Source organism: Triturus cristatus, unplaced genomic scaffold, assembly GCF_964204655.1.
Source record: "Triturus cristatus unplaced genomic scaffold, aTriCri1.1 SCAFFOLD_147, whole genome shotgun sequence".
NCBI lineage: Eukaryota > Metazoa > Chordata > Amphibia > Caudata > Salamandridae > Triturus > Triturus cristatus.
Genome location: NW_028187462.1, coordinates 1,043,156 through 1,058,996, shown reverse-complemented (window position 1 = coordinate 1,058,996; position 15,841 = coordinate 1,043,156). Strand labels below are relative to the sequence as shown.

Here is a 15,841-nt window from a genome sequence, read left to right as displayed (position 1 = left end):
TGCGATTCCCTTTCCCGGACATCGTGGGGCCGTCGGGCGCCGTCTCGGGCCGCTGCTTCTCGTCACCCAGACGGTCGGAGGGGGGGCAAGGTCACCACGCAACGCGGGAGCAGCAAACAGGCCTCCAATCAACCGGACGGCCACCGGCCCACCACAGCAGCCCGGAGGCCCCCACGCACCCTGTCCACGGGGCCGCGCCGGGGCAGCCGCAGAGTCGATGACAGGGACCACAACGGCAGCCCCAGCCTCGCCAGTCGCGCCTCCCTCTTGCGGATCACGGCAGCGATATTTCCTCCGCAGGGACCGCCGCAGACTGCACTCAGTGCGGGGCGCTCTCACCAGGCCCCAGGGCGCGGACAATCGCGGCCTGCTCCAGCGCTGCCACCCTCAATCCGGCGGCGCACCTCGGTCCCCGCTGGGATCGGTCACAGTCCCTGGCTCCGGCTCACTGCAGCAGCCCCCACTTACGCCTTCCACGGGGCTGCGCCGGTGTCGGGGCGACGCCCCCGGGGATCACAGCGCCGGATGCAGCTCCTCAGGACGAGCTCGGGGACAATATTCCCCCCGCAAAGTTCGGGGCGCTTCCACCCGGTCCCAGGTCGCGGGCGACCCCGGTCCGCCCCAGCGTCGCCGTCGTCCGTTGCTCCGGTCGCTTCAGGGCACAGCCACTGCCCAGGCTCAGGCACACCACGGGCGGACCTCCGAGTAATCGAGGCCCCGGTCGCGGCCGGTGGCACAGGCCGCCACCAACGGGACGACGCCGATCAGGCTCAGGAGCACCTAGGAGCCCCGGAGGCGGCTCAGTCGGCGCCGCTTCCTACTGGTTACCAGCCCAGCGCCAGTAGGGATAGTTGGTGAAGCGGATCAGTGTGCGGATGGCAGGGGAGTCGGCCTCACCCTCGGAGCTCCGTTAGGCTGCGGCCATCTTGCTTGGCTGCTAGCCACGCCCCTATCCCTAATATAACCTTTGATACACACATTCAAAAATAGAGACTAAACTTTTCAAAACAATGGACATACCAATACCAGTTACAACAACCTCTTCAGTAATTCTAAGATCCACATACACATCCACTCATTCACCAACAGTCCTATACAGTCACTCATACATGTATTCACTCATCATATGTACTCATACACCTATACATCCTGTTACACAATGCCACTCATCCATAGAGTTACTCACACACATAGTCACTCATGCTAATAAAGAATCAAACATACATTTATTTGCATATACAGTTATACACACACTTACTTCTACGGAAACTTACACATACTTAGTCTTTTAAACAATCACTTATAGAAACACATACTTATTCATACAGGAACTCTTTCAATCTCTCACTCTCACATATACTCACTTATATACACCAATAGTCACATATACTAGTTTAAAACATATGTAGTTACTCATAAAGACACTATTGAGACAGTCATTCACTCACTAACACACCCATACACACACTCATCCACCCATACAGTCCTGCACACATGCTGTCTTCAACACATACAAAGAGTGAGTCACTCATTCATGCACCTATGCACTACGTAATACCCCCCACCGAACCATGCAGACACTCAGACTGATACTCAAAAAAACAACTAATAACCTATATAGACACCCATGTAGCTACTCACCAACCCATGCAGCCAATTATACACAAAGTGAGAGACTGATACAGATATTTACATATTTAAACATTACTCACTAAGCCATGTATTCACTATGATACACTTAATCAGTCAGTTACACAATCAATTTTTCAAAAACAAATCATCCATTTAGACACTTATATACCCATTTATTCTTCCATCGACCTTGAGATATACATATATAAAACATATGTAATTTTCAGAAAAACACACATTCACTGGATGATGTCATCAGTGATGTCATTTGAGATGTCATCAGTGATGTCATGAGTGATGTCACTGACCATGTCATGAGTGATGTAATATGTGACGTCATCAGCAGTGCATTGCGGGCGCGCGAGTTATAGTTAGCTGAACTAACTATAACGGGGGAATTTCAATGGTTTTGTACAAGTGAAAAGTCCAGCTAACTATAACACCCCTGAAACCTATACAACACAGAGGTGTGTGGCACTCAGCAGGCAATGGTGGGTGTAACACAGCATTGGGCTCTGCCAGGAGCGCGCTGTGACTCTCAAGTGATGTTCGTCCCCTTTCCAGAGAGTAAAATAAAAAGTATTACACATCCGGCAGTGGATGTGTGTTTTATTAACCGTGAGGGGGGTTTCTTGCATAGTTGTGGTCGAATTTTTGTCGAATCCCCTTTGAATGGCTTGGTGTGCATGTGTATTAAATGTGCCCGTCAATAGCTACCCATGTTTGTATAAATAAACGACAAGGGTGTCTACCGGGATTAGGCACGGTAGGGCATCAGACATGTCAGAGCTTCACTAGTGGTGTAAATACATTCCATGTGGATTCATTGTATGCATAGTCGCCTTTTAATGAATATCACGCAAATCGTCATGGTGATAGGTACGTACGGTTTGTCCAGCATGTCCTAGGTGTGTCTATAAATATATATTTTTTAAAAATAATAAAAAACAGTGGCCGGCCCTGGGGATTGGGGTCAAAAAAATATAATTAGGAGACAAGCCCTGGGGGATGGGGTCATCAGGGCCAATAAATTAGAATAAGAAGGGGAACCACACAGCCCCCCTTCTTAAAAAATTAAAATAAATAAAAGACTGGCATCGTGCCGGAGGCCACGCCCCCTCCTTGCAGCACTCTGCAAACGCGCCCCCTGGCGAGTTGTAAGTTGGGGAATTAATTCCTCTTCAATACTGAGGGTCCCTGAGGGCCAACTAGCCCAACAGGCATCTCCAGTATGCACCAGGGAGCTGCGCTGCAGACAGGTGTTCTGAGGCCAAGCCCCTTTTTACAACTCTCTGCAACGCAGCTCTGTGGCGCTTACTGAAGGTACCTAGTGGTCTAGTTTGACCCTAGGGACCCTTAGGATTCAAGGGGACTTAATCTCTCAACTTAGAACAGCCACAGGGCGTGTTTACACAGTGGTGAAGGGAGGGGACGGGGCCTGAGGTGACGTGTGCAAACACGCACTATGGCACGTTTTAAATTGGGGATATAATTTTCCTTCAATACTGAGGGCCCCTGGGGGCTAACTAGCCCACCAAGTGCTTCCAGTAAGCGCCACTGAGCTGCATTGCAGAGAGGTGGTCCAGGCCGTGCCACTTTTTACACCTCTCTGCAACGCAGCTCTGTGGCACTTACTGGAGGTACCTAGTGGGCTAGTTGGACCCTAGGGACCCTCAGGATTCAAATGAACTTAATCTCCCAACTAAAAAAGTTCACAGGGCGTGTTTACACAGTGCTGAAGGGAGGGGACGGGGCCTGAGTTAACGTGTGCAAAAACGCCCTGCGGCCTGTTTTAAGAGGTAGTTTTAATCCCCCTGCCCTATTATATACTAGGGGCTTACAGAGGAGGTCATGCTAATCACAGGGGGACCCCAACGCATAATGTTCCCTAGTGTATGTAGGTGTTTTCACTGTATTCTAAGTGTCTTTTAACATAGCACTGGCTCTAGGACTGGTTAGTCAGACTCAGTTACCACCAGTATCCGTCTGAAAAAGTTGAGGGTACAGGATGATTTTGCAACAAGGCTTCTTTCTGCTCTTCTTTTTGTTCTTTCTGCATGTTATCCTTCTTCCTGCACTTTTCTTCGTCTTTGAGGACTTCTGTTGCTTCTTTCTGCACTTCTTTTTTTTCTTTCTGTGCATTTTTTCTTCTTTCTTCACATGTCCTATCTCTGTAGGCATAGTTAGAAATTAGCATTTAAAAAACCTTTGAAATTCACAGAAAAAAACATAGGTTTCAGGCACGTTATAGTTAGGAATTAGCATTTAAAAAACCTCAGAAATTCACTGAAAAAACCATAGGTTTCAGGGGTGTTATAGTTAGCTGGACTTTTCACTTGTACAAAACCATTGAAATTCCCCCGTTATAGTTAGTTCAGCTAACTATAACTCGCGCGCCCGCAATGCACTGCTGATGACGTCACATATTACATCACTCATGACATGGTCAGTGACATCACTCATGACATCACTGATGACATCTCAAATGACATCACTGATGACATCACTGATGACATCATCCTTGTGATAGAGTGGCAGACCTCCTCTCACCCTAATATAACCTTTGATACACACATTCAAAAATAGAGACTAAACTTTTCAAAACAATGGACATACCAATACCAGTTACAACAACCTCTTCAGTAATTCTAAGATCCACATACACATCCACTCATTCACCAACAGTCCTATACAGTCACTCATACATGTATTCACTCATCGTATGTACTCATACACCTATACATCCTGTTACACAATGCCACTCATCCATAGAGTTACTCACACACATAGTCACTCATGCTAATAAAGAATCAAACATACATTTATTTGCATATACAGGTATACACACACCACCACACTTACTTCTACGGAAACTTACACATACTTAGTCTTTTAAACAATCACTTATAGAAACACATACTTATTCCTACAGGAACTCTTTCAATCTCTGACTCTCACATATACTCACTTATATACACCAATAGTCACATATACTAGTTTAAAACATATGTAGTTACTCATAAAGACACAATTGAGACAGTCATTCACTCACTAACACACCCATACACACACTCATCCACCCATACAGTCCTGCACACATGCTGTCTTCAACACATACAAAGAGTGAGTCACTCATTCATGCACCTATGCACTACATCATACCCCCACCGAACCATGCAGACACTCAGACTGATACTCAAAAAACCAACTAATAACCTATATAGACACCCATGTAGCTACTCACCAACCCATGCAGCCACTTATACATAAAGTGAGAGACTGATACAGATATTTACATATTTAAACATTACTCACTAAGCCATGTATTCACTATGATACACTTAATCAGTCAGTTACACAATCAATTTTTCAAAAACAAATCATCCATTTAGACACTTATATACCCATTTATTCTTCCATCGACCTTGAGATATACATATATAAAACATATGTAATTTTCAGAAAAACACACATTCACTGGATGATGTCATCAGTGATGTCATTTGAGATGTCATCAGTGATGTCATGAGTGATGTCACTGACCATGTCATGAGTGATGTAATATGTGACGTCATCAGCAGTGCATTGCGGGCGCGCGAGTTATAGTTAGCTGAACTAACTATAACGGGGGAATTTCAATGGTTTTGTACAAGTGAAAAGTCCAGCTAACTATAACACCCCTGAAACCTATGGTTTTTTCAGTGAATATATATATATATATATATATATATATATATATATATATATATATAATCTACTGGCGGTCTCCAGTAGATAGTTATAGTTAGGACCGTGTTTCCATAGGAAATCTGAAAATTCTATTTTGAATAACTTTGGCGCCGGTTGACGAATCCTCGCGAATTTTTCAAAATAGGTGGGGCACTCCGCTCCGCTCCTACCCTGAAAGTCTCGGGGTGATTAGTCAAGCGGGGGCCGAGAAAAAAGGGGGTCCCAAAACGCGTTTTCCCCATGCATTTTTCCATAGGGACCTTTAGTCCAAGGTACAGCCCGAACGGCTGAACAGAATTATTTGAAATTTGTCAAAGAGAAAGTCCTCAGGTCAGTGATGTGCCTTTTGAATATCTGGAGTCAATCTGTTCAGTAGTTCCTGAGAAAATTGCAGTTAAAAGTACATATATATCTATAAGCGTGCACCGTGCGCGTACGCGCACGCTGACGTGCGCGAGCGTAATTCTGATTGGTGGTTACATGACAGTGAACATTCCAGTCGGTCGAAATCAGGAAGTGTTGGCCGCCATTTTGTCTCTCGCACTCTGAGGCAGTGAAAAACAAAGGTGGAGAATGTGAAAAGGGGGCAGGGTGGACAGTTCCTGACCCCCTAGCCTTTGTCAGGGGGTCACTGAAGGACCCCCAAGGATGAAAAAAACATTTTTTATTTTTTCGAAAAAATGCGGGGTGCGCGCACTGCACAGTGCGCGCACGGTGCGCGCACGGTGAAGAACCTGAAACAAAAATATATTAATAAATACATAACTTAGCATTTAAAAAACCGTACAAATTCACTTAAAAAACCATAGGTTTCACACACGTTATAGTTAGGAATTAGCATTTAAAAAACCTTGCAAATTCACTTAAAAAACCATAGGTTTCACACATGTTATAGTTAGCTGGACATTTCCCTCGTAAAAAACCAATGAAATTCCCCCGTTATAGTTAGTTCAGATAACTATAACTCGCGCGACCGCCACTCTGTCACAAGGATGATGTCATCAGTGATGTCATGAGTGATGCCACTGACCATGTCATGAGTGATGTAATATGTGACGTCATGAGCAGTGGATTGCGGGCTCGCGAGTTATAGTTATCTGCACTAACTATAACGGGGGAATTTCATTGGTTTTTTACGAGGGAAATGTCCAGCTAACTATAACATGTGTGAAACCTATGGTTTTTTAAGTGAATTTGCAAGGTTTTTTAAATGCTAATTCCTAACTATAACGTGTTTGAAACCTATGGTTTTTTAAGTGAATATATATATATATATGACTTTTATCAAGTACTCAAAAATACCCCACTTATATTTGTACCTCAGATTTATATTTATTCAAAGCCTGATTGATATCATCACACGTTTTATCAGGAAGCTTCTTTTTATATTTTTGTGAAGGCTACCTGCGATTCGCTATTTCAGTTATTAAACCCTGTGAGTTTGTTTGATATATTGTAACATTTCACTGAATAGATTTGTTTTAAGTTCTATCCTGAATCCACTTAGAATAATTTAAATTCATGCCATTGGCATAATGAAGATGCATAAAATATAACATTTCCTCTTTGATAAGATTGTGAATCTAGATAGATTTTGTGGCGAAATTAATCATTTGTTTTTATGGTTTTAGATAATTATCAGAACTAGTTGTAAAATAAGTGATAATTGGAGAAAATGTGTAGCCTTTATGCATATGGTGTGTTGCCACCAATGGTGGCTGTTCACGCTATCCATTCTGGGATTGTCTGAACCTTAACATAGTCCAAACATGTCTAGGAAAGGAAGATAACCAGTAATTTCAGACTACGGACTGATTACGAGTTTGGCGGATCTTTAGGACTCTCCATTGAATCCGAAATAGCTGGGTGTAATCATATTTTCCAGGTGTAAACCCACAAGGAATTCACAATTGCATACGGTTTAACACACACACTTACCGTCTGCTCTGGGGAGAACACATGTGAAGAGTAGGGGAGGGAAGGGGCTGATTGATTCTGGCAGTGAATGTTCCCTCCTTGCCAGAAAAAAAGTTGAGGAGTGGAGCTTTGGTGCTGTTGCAGCTAAAGCCTCATGCGATTTAACTGGTCGGCATTACTGCTGTTAAAATCAGGTCTTGTGCTCCCACACCTGGAAAACCCAGGTGAAGAAACACCGGTCCAATCCTGATGATGCGGAATTCTTTAAGTAGTTCTTTTCTGTCTGACTTGCAGTCAGGGCCTCTGTGTCTTTAGATTGAGAAACATAGCACACATGATACTGCGATTGGGTTCTTAGATGATGGGGGCATTTACATGTGCTTTCTATTCTGCTGATGTGAGCCCATCAATATACCAAATAAGCATGACCATTTTATCTCCATCAAGCCACTTTGGCCAGGTGGATCTATAGTCCAAATTTGTAGGAGGGCTTCCTTGGAAAGAAACATAGATCTGGACATCATCAGTGAACTGGTAACTCTGAAAGCCAAACCTCCTGATGATATTGGCCAGTGGTGACTGTACACTTATAGCTGATGTAATGACAAGTTTTACCTCCAGGAACCACAAAATAGACTTGATTCACAAACTGCACACACCTGCTGCCCGTTGAGCCATGCCCTTCAGAAGCAAGATCTAGAGCTGCAGAATCTTTTTGGTACTCTCTAGGTTGTCTTGTGGTCTGTTCTAATGTACTGCTCCCTCAATTAAAAATGATTTTGTCACATTATGGGCACATGGGCAGCCTTGCTAATATGCCAAAAACTAAAGCTTTTGGTCTTGAAGATATGGCAACCCCTCTTGGTATTCAATATGCCAGTCAATGATAGCACACAAAGCTATTGCCAGTTTGGAGGAAAAAAGCCGGGGGCATTAAAAACCTCCAGTAGGGAGTTGCAGATGATTAAGACAATCCATCCAAGGGTCTGAATAACAATTCCCAAGGTAAAAGGAAACTGGAAAACTGAAGAGTGCAGAAGACAGGCGCCTAAAATACGACTAGCCTGAAAAATACGTCAGGGAAAAATAATGGCCATAAAAGACTAAGGCGAAAACTCACACCAGACGGCAATTTACTTGAAAGCGTTAGGAAGCACCCAGAATTACAGTTCTTTAAATACCCTACAGTGAGGAAGTCGAAGCATGTGCACCCAGGAAAGAGAAACAAACTATGAAGGATTGGAAAGCTTACATTGAAAATCATAAGGAGGCAGCCATGATGGATTGGAACTGAAGACCCTCTCCATCACATTGTGTTTCTCCAGATTGAATCTGGGGGTGCCTTAATGTCAAAATGCTGCCTGTCCACCATGAAATACACTTCTCCGAAACCCAGACTGAAAGCTGAAGCCAGCTAACTAACACTACTTGATCTCTGACGAAAATCGCCTTTGTCTCTCTGATCTTCACACTAGTCCCAAGCAGACCTCCTGCAGCCAACAGGAGGTAAATTCACAGAAGTACATTCTGACCTTCTTAACCCTTGTGACAAAGGAGCCCCATCTGTGCCAAAGGATTTCTTAACACTGCGAGGCATTTTTTGAAGAAATTTAATGTGACAGTAAAAACTGTCTTTAGTTTCCACTCACTTCGACCTCTACTCTTACTACATTTAATGAATGCTGCTGGAGATAAGCCTCCTCCAGTTTTGGCATCGGTTTATAGTCTTAAATTAGATTCCAGTGGAATGTCTGGTCACCGGCATGTTTGGCATAAAATGTCTCAAAGGAATTGAGATTAGGGAGGCGAGATATGCATTAAACTAGTTCCAAAACATGAAAACATGCTGCTCTGATTTTGCTTTACTCCCCTACAGCTTTTCAGACTATGTTTACAGATTCGCTGTAGCTGAAAAGTACACCGTCATCCTCTTTCTGTTAGAAAACGGAAAACCTGGTTGCTTCGCTATGCATTTTGGTTGCCTAAGTGGCAGAAAAGATTTGCGCCTACACTTGTGCACCTCCTCTCTGTGTCTGTTTCCAGCACCACATTAACTGTGCCATAATCAGAGAGAAAAATGCCATATTGTGCTATTATTATACATGGCCCTGTTAATTCAGTTTCCACTTACTAGAAATAGATGTGCAAAAAGGAAAACTTACCAAAATGCTCTTGTTGCACAATCCATTCCTCTAGAAAGTGTGAGGAGTTCTTCAGTTGTGAATTTTCTTCGAACTACAAATGTAAAACTATCTTAAACCTACTTCGACAACTATTAAGGAATATCTGTAACATAAATGTTGGTAATATCCTTTTAGTATTTAGTATTTTGAAACTTAAAAAATGTAAGTTCTTATAAGTAGGTATATAGTATGTGCTTCTAAGTACTAATTGTTTAGAATGACTGTATTAAATCCTTTATAATAATTTGAATTGTTTCTTTTTATTATGTGTAGGTTTCTTGGTTTTAACAATCAGGAAAATGGAAATGCAGAAACAAACTCCGGGAAATCAACGCTGAAATTATCTCTCAGTCGAAGGGGCTTCCAAATGGCGTAACTGCAAAATATGCTATATGTAATATTTGTGGGTGAATTTTGTATTCTTGTACATTTTCTTAAAGCAGAAATACTGAAAATAGAATGGTCTTTGACAACTTTATAAATAACCATTTGGTGTAGCCTTATTATTTTTATCATACAGACTTGGGTAGAGGAGTTGGCCTAATGCAGGGGTCTCCAACGAGTAGCTCGGGAGATACTGGTAGCTCGCCGGTACCTTCAAAGTAGCTCTCTGAGGTGAAGTAAAGCCAGTATCAAATTCAGAGAGTAGGTTCCTATTAAAGAAGGCAGCACTGCTCATCTCAGGACCCTTGGAGTGACAGCCAGCCACATTTATGGCAGTAACTAATGCTAACACTCAAACACACACTGTGTCGACCTATAGGGCCTGCTACATGACCGTCTGTATTCAATCTCAATATAATTAAGCCTCAAGGAGAATGACCATTGTTGTAGTCCCTCCTTTATCAGTCGCAACAGTGCACCATCAAAGAAATATGGCAGCAGTAGCCTGAGCAGTAATCAGTGATGACCCACCAAAGTGTGGGAATGCAGGAGTCAGAGTGAAAACGTGTCAGTTGGCTGCATGATCAGCCCATGACCTGAGGAGAACAGGGTATGATCCAGACCAGAGAAAATTAAGAGATTCATCAACATTTATGTTTGTGTCCATAATAAACACTATTGCTGCCTGGTACCAAGAACCGCCAAATGTATATGCTAGCCCCTATCATAAGAGTGTCATCTCTGCCATAATTGTATCCATTCCTGGCATAATAGTGCCAATGGCATAATAATGGTAATCTTTGACTATTTTATTATTGTGGGTCTAGTCATGGTATACTGGCAGCCATCGTTGACATACTAAGAGCATGACTGGCCTATATGTACCTATTCCCGACATATTAATGGTTATGACTGATATATGGTCTCATCCCTGATCCTTATGGTTAACAGCCCTGGCACAACTGTGGCTCCAGTATAATGATGGTTATTACTTGCATAATACAGGCATCCGTGGTGATATGGTGAGTATCCATGGCATATGAATGTAATATCTGGGAATTCAAAGTAGTCTGTCCATATGAGGCAGTTGTACATGGTAGTACATGATGAAAAGGACAAGCTGATGTTTTGGGATTGCGGATTTGCTAAAAATTGAAAACGGATATTTTAAAGGCAGTTTTAGTTTTCAAAAATGGGTTTTCTTCTGGAAATTTGAGTTTGTTTGCCCACAGTGCAAAATGTTATTAAATTTGCATTTTCAGAAACTGGGGAATGATAATTTAAGCAGAGCTGGGGAGACGTACTGCTGTGCTTATATCCTTTGTGCCAAATGGCACGTCAAGATTTGAATGTTACTTCATAAGTCGCACTTGATATACTTGGGTGGTAACTACTGAAAATCCTGCTTTGGGTGGACATAGTGTAGTCACTATTTTACAGTTATGAAATTTGCTAGTAACTCAGGAAGACTTTCCTTGAGCAGAACTAGCTCTCACTACAGAAAAGGTTGGAGACCCCTGGCCTAACGTCTAGGGCAGTAGACCTCGAATCTGGGGAACTGGGTTTGAGTCTCGGCAATGAGGCTGAACATCCTGTGATTCTGGGCAAATCACTTAGGTGCACATGCATCAAGCAAACCAAAAGCGATTCCTTAATAGCTAGAAATAAGGAATCGTTATTAAGGAATCGCTTTTGGGCATGCATCAACAGATTCGGTAATTATTAGCGATTCCTTAAAAATCGCTATTTTTACCGATTATACAATAGCGGGGTATGCAAACTCCGATTAGCTAATAGCGAGTTCGGTAACACCAAATTAGCAAATAGCGAATTCGGTATTAGCGAAATCGCAAATGACCGCGTCGCACCGGGAACGTGCAGATGACATCACCAACCAGGAAATACAGCAGCCCCACCCTCATTGCATCGACAGAGAAGCAAACAGGAGCACTGACTGCAGACTGCCTGTGCAGACTGAAGCCACACAGACTGTTCCATCTGCTAAAATACACCATCCATGGAGAAGGAAGCCCCATCCAGCGCCGAGGCTGCGCGCAAGCGCAAGCGCAAGTTCTCCGACAGGGAGCTGGAGCACCTAATTGAGGGAGTCTCGAGCAAGCACGATCGCCTCTTCGGCAAGCTGTCCCTCAAGGTGCCTGAGGCGGAGAAGCGCCGCATATGGCTGCGCATCCGCGAGAGGGTGAATGCAGTAGGTGTGACGCCCCGCAGCATCGACGACCTAAAAAAAAGGTGGTACGACCTGCGGAAGCGTGCGAAGGAGAGGATAGCAGAGAGGCTCCGGGATGCAAGCAGAACTGGAGGCGGCCCTTCCACGGTCCAGGCTAACACTGCCCTGGAGGAGCTGGTGGAAGGAACAATTGAGCGGGAAGCCGTCGTGGGAGTGACCCAGATGGACACGTCCGGCGCAGCCACAAGGGCCCAAGGTAAGATGCATGCCTGTTGCCATACCCAGCATAGCGTAAATCCTATTCCAGGCCACCAGCAGGATCTGAGTGTGCATGCAGCTTTGCAACACACAGCTTTACTCCTAACACTAGTGCATCATGGGAGTTGTAGTCTACTCAGCCCAGTGTGCATGTACAGGGGTAAATGCAATTACCATTTACCAGATCAGTAGAAGCTGGGTATAGACAGTATATTTAGTGGATCACAGAGGGACATGTATGTGTACAACACTACGTAGGTCTAACTATCCCACTAACCATGCACTGTTTCACACACAGATGCATCACCTGGGGATTCCGATGACAGCGGCCAGCTGATAATCTCCGAAACACCGGTTGATTCAGACCTGGAGACAGCGCAGGATGCCCTCACATCACCTACACCTGCCACCCCACCAGCACCACCAGCACCAGCACCACCAGCACCAGCACCACCAGCACCAGCCACACCAGCTGCTGCCACGACAGCCACCAAAGCGCCGCGGCGCAGGTCCCAGGTTGCGCCCTTGCCGGTGATGGAAACACCCACCACACAAACGGGACACGGTCAGCGCGCCCATCACACCACCTGATGCACCACCTGTCCGCGCCAGGCTAACACAGCGGCGCAGGTCTCGCCAACGTTCGGTCTCCTCAGGCAACCTGGATCTCCAACACACTCCTGGCATTGAGGAGAGGATGCTGTCTGTACAGCGCGTGCAGAGCCGCCACATGGCAACCATCAGCACCAACATCGTGCACCTTGTTCGTGAAATGCGAGCCATGACTGCCGCAGTAACGGCCATGGGCACGGCGGTCAGGGACATGAGCACTGTGATGGCAGAGGGCAATGCTCACCTCAGGGAAGATATACAAGAGGAGGGCCATGAGTGCCAGAAGAGGAGGCACCGTCAGCAATTGTTGCGTTCCGCTGCCGCTACTAAGGCTATCACGCGCCACAGCAACAGTACCGCAGTGCTGGCACGCCGCACTGTGTCCTTGCAGGTCGACCTTGGGCACTTCTGCGGGGATGTGGCAAAGGCACTGGGGCAGTTGACCACTGCTGTGGAGCACTTCCAGAGCAGCACATGCAGTGCTGCAGCTTTGGGGGGGGGATGACGCTAGTGAGGCTGCCTCCAGTGTCAGCAGCGTGTCACTGGCAGAGGCCAGCACCAGGCGCCGCAGTTCGCGGGCATCCACGGGGACAGGCCGTGGTGAGGCATTGGAGACACCTGAGCGGAGGCTTGGGGTACGTGGCAAGCGCCACTAGACAGTTGAACATGCATACAGGACCATGGTGGGGCAACCATGGACATCCACTTTCTGAGTATGCACAGGCGTGACTTTAAGGCACATTTGATTTTCCTTTATGCAAGTGGAGCATGATTTACATAGCTAGTTTTGTTGCACAAACCTCAGTGCTACTGTGCATTAAACAGTTGCACCCCAAACAAACTTGTAATGTTGCATTCTCACCTGTTTCAAAAATGATGTTGCATGATGTATGTCCGCCTCCTATGGCCCTCTGCTGTGTTAGGGACGTGTGCCTGTCGGTGTTGTGTGGGTGGTTGGTCATCCCAGTGGTCGTCATTCCTGTCCACCTCTATGGGTATCCCCCTTCTGGTCGCAATGTTGTGCAGCATTGCACATACAGCAATTATCCGGCAGCATGTTTCAGGTTTGTATAGCAAGGCGCCGCCAGTCTTATGTAGGATTCTGAAGCGACTCTTCAGAATCCCAAATGTCCTCTCTATGACATTCCTAGTGCTTATGTGTGCAGCGTTGTAGCGATGTTCCTGTGGGGTTGCTGGATTGATGTATGGGGTGAGTATGTATTCATGCAGGGCGTAAGCACTGTCACCTAGAAGATAGAAGCGAAGATTTAGCATTGGTGATGTACATACATGTGTGGTGTTGGTGTGGGGAAGCGTAATTTTTACGTACCAAGCAGGAGTCCCTCTCCAAATTCTCCGTTGATTAGACGCCTGTGGATTCCACTGTGGCGGAAGATGTAGGAGTCGTGTGTGCTCCCCGGGAATTGTGCCACTAGGTCCGTTATGATGTGATTGGCATCGCACACAACCTGCACGTTGATTGAGTGGTATGACTTGCGGTTCCGGAATATGTACTCATTTGCTGCGGGTGGACATATGGGGTTATGCGTACAGTCGATGCATCCAATTACATGTGGGAATTGTGCCACCTGGTAGAATGCCTGTTTGGTGCGGTCCAACTGCTGTGGGGTTGTGGGGAAGCTGATGTGGGTGTGTAGCATTGTCAGCATGGCATCTAGGAATTTCTTGAAGAAGCGTGACAGTGCGCTTTGCGATACGCCTCCGGCCACCGCAATTCCCCCTGGAAACTCCCTGTGGCCAGTAGGTGCAGGCTGCATAGGACCTGAACGTGCGCAGGGATTGCATTGGTCCGGTGTGTCTGGTGCTGCAGTAATGGTTCCAGGTCTGCAATCAGGCGCATGATCATTGCACGATTGAGGCGATACTTCTCGTACACCTCGTCCTCATTCTGCCCGAGCAAGGTTATGCGCAGTCTGAAAACTCGCTCCTGGACCCTTCTCCTGCGCTGTCCTGCTGCATTGATACGCATCCTCCTTGCAAGCACGTAGAGGGCAGCCATTTTGTGGGAGCCAACAGGGTCTCCTGGGCCACATTTAAGGGTTTTGTGATTGCCTCAATCAGTTGCACATGTTGATTTTTTTTTTTTGGATTCGCATTTTTTTTTTTTAACTTTACCTCCAGGTTTTGATTCCCCTTATTTAGCTCTGGCAAAATAGCGATTTTTGGGATTTTCGTTATTAGGGACTGTTGTTGCTTTGGGGTGCGATTCGTTATTTGCTATTGGCACTTTCCGGGAGCTAATAGTGATTTCGGTATCTGCTAATTCTGTATTTAGCGATTCGGTAATTTTGCATTTTGGTTATTAGCGATTCGGTATTTTGGCGGATTTATTTTTTGCGATTCGTTATTTGCTCACATTTTGGGTTCATGCATTTGAAGTAGGTATTTTTTAATCGCTAACGGGTGATTTTTGCGATTCGGTATTTTACCGACTGGATTTTGGCTTGATGCATGAGGCTGTCTATCTCCCCGTGCCTAACAAAAAAAAATGAATGTGTCCTCATGTAACGCAACTGGTGCTGTGTAAAGCACTCTGATACCAGATACCTTCAAGTTTGCGCTATATAAAACTCTGTAAAAAAAAAATACAAAATAAATACATAAAAAAATAATTTGCAAACATCTGGAGCAGAATGTATACATAAAATATAAATTCTCACTAACAGATATTTATTGAACTATTATGAAGTTTCCAGAATTTAAAGAAGAGGTCTCTATACAATTAAAGAGTCCAATTCTGCTTCCGTAATAAACTTGTTCCAGATGATGTGAAAGATATCCTCCCCACTTCTATTAGTAAAACTGACGGTCAACTTTGTTGCCAGATTTATGGGATCCTTTACCACAAAAATGGCATTTGCATGTCCATATCTGTGAAAATAACCTTTTTATCCCAGTAGCCTTCATTAGGACCAGA

The 15,841-nt window shown here is 45.0% G+C and overlaps 1 pseudogene across 1 annotated transcript in view; it reads left to right on the top strand.

The window, feature by feature from the left end:
- Positions 1–9,946, top strand: part of LOC146771168 (uncharacterized) — an 821,319-nt pseudogene extending 811,373 nt beyond the window's left edge. Inside the window, exon 7 of the transcript XR_014975178.1 lies at positions 9,735–9,946. The product of XR_014975178.1 is annotated as an uncharacterized LOC146771168 (transcript). The remainder of the gene's footprint in view (positions 1–9,734) is intronic.
- Positions 9,947–15,841: the final 5,895 nt, after the last annotated feature.